Below are 1,914 nucleotides of genomic sequence, written 5' to 3'. Positions count from 1 at the left end.
AATGACTCTCAAGGAATCATGCCTCTTGTGTGCATAGCCTTGTTGAGTTCTATCCCATATTGACCCTAGGCTTGGAACATCAGCAGTGTGGCATAAAAAGAGGTTTGAAGACTGCTTATTCATTGAGGCTTTCCTTTTGTGGCTGCTCACTGAGAACCCTTTTGTTACTAAGTGAAGAAGTCTGGGCTAGCCTCCTTGAAGATGAGAGACCACATGGACCACATGGAGAGAGGCCCTGCTGTCCCAGCCCTCCTAGATATATATATATAAATGAGCCCAGCCAGCACCGCACGGGGCAGAGGTGAACCATCTCAGCCGAGCCCAACCCAAATCACTGACCCAAAGAATTGGGAACAAATAATTATTGTTTTTAAACCGCTATATTTTGAGGTGGTGTTATACACAGTAATACCTACCTGATATGCTGGAAGACCAAGTTACCTTTTTTTTTCTTGTGGATTTGTTTTTATTTTTATTGGGCTATAGGGGATGGGTTGGGAAATATCTCCGCAAGTTATGCCCCACTAGGGAAATGTCCATGCTGAAATTCCTGGGACAGCTTTTGGAGCTTTTTTTTTTTTCTTGGAGCTGCTGCTCTTGCTGGCAGCAGCCTCTTCAGGTCCTCTGCTGAGTGGCTCCTCCTTGGAAGAGAATTTCCTCTTTTTCTTGGAGACACTTTTGTTTCCTTACTCTTCAGGGTCACTAACTGGTTCCTCTTTGGGCAAAGATTCTTCCTCTTGGGAGGACTTCAACTGCCAGCTGTCTCTTCACTATCACTACTAACGAGATCCTCCTTGGAAAAAGGTTTCTTTTTCTTGGGTTTGGAGAAGGAGACAGATGGGTTTTCCATTCTCCTGAAGAGCCTTCTGGGGCTTTTGCTTCTTCTTCTTTTTGGGTCTTTTCATTCATCTCCTCACACTCCTCCGGAGTACTACTGCTATTTTCTGAAGAAGCCAGGGCAGTTGCAGCCAGCTGTTTCTTTTCCTTCTTCAAGCGTTTCTTCTGTTTCTCCAGCTTCCTAGTAATCTCAGCAGCTGCTTCCTCTGCCTGAAACATTGCCTCCTTCATGACATCCAGATTCTTTCATGGAATCTCTCCAGTCTTATAGAAGGATAGCCACAAGCAGTGTCTGCTTGTACACTACAGGAACAGAGTAGAGTGTTTGCAACAGAGGCTGTATAGCCCACAAAGCTTAAAATATTTAGTGTCTGGTTCTTTACAGAAAAAGATGGCTAACCCCTGGTATAGAGCTCTGTAAGTTCATAATACCTCGGGGGGACAATGTAATGCTGTTAGAGGGAGATGGAAGGATCTGTCTGAGGAATCAGGTTATTATAATGGATCTCATGGAGGCCTCAGTATAGGGAGTGCAAGATGCTGGGGATGGGTGTGACTTGATCTGTGAGTGTCAGGCACTATATATAGGAGGCAACAGGGCCTAATGACAAGTGAGCAGGCTTTGGAGTCTTGGCCCTGCCAGTTACTACCTCTGTGGCCCTGAGCAATCATTTTAACCTCTCTGAGCCTTGGTTTGCTCATCTGTAAAATGGGGTTCATCGAACCAGCTCATGGGTTCTATTAGAGAATTAGTGATTATGTAAGAAAGATTCTTAACACTTAACCTGCTACAGAGTAGATAATAACTGTGGTATGGTCTATGTGTCCCCACCCCCCAAATTCATATGTTAAAATCTAATCCCTAAGGTGATGATATCAGAAAGTGGGGCATTTGGGAGGTGGTTAGGTCATGAGGGCTCTACCCTTAAGATTGGGATTAGTCCATCCATTGCCTAAGCCTGACAGCAGTGACATCCTTTCTGTCACTATAGATTAGCTCTATAAAATTCTCAAATGTTATATAAGTGAAATCTTACTGAATGTAATCTTTTTAGTGTGGCTGTTTTCACTCACAAT

General features: G+C 43.9%; 1 pseudogene; it reads right to left on the bottom strand.

Moving 5' to 3' along the window:
* Positions 1–524: 524 nt before the first annotated feature.
* LOC103019030 (nucleolar protein 56-like) lies at positions 525–1,068 on the bottom strand (annotated as a pseudogene).
* Between the last annotated feature and the right edge of the window lie 846 nt (positions 1,069–1,914).

This window comes from Balaenoptera acutorostrata, chromosome 4, assembly GCF_949987535.1.
Source record: "Balaenoptera acutorostrata chromosome 4, mBalAcu1.1, whole genome shotgun sequence".
NCBI classification, from domain to species: domain Eukaryota; kingdom Metazoa; phylum Chordata; class Mammalia; order Artiodactyla; family Balaenopteridae; genus Balaenoptera; species Balaenoptera acutorostrata.
This window is presented reverse-complemented; position numbering and strand designations above follow the sequence as displayed.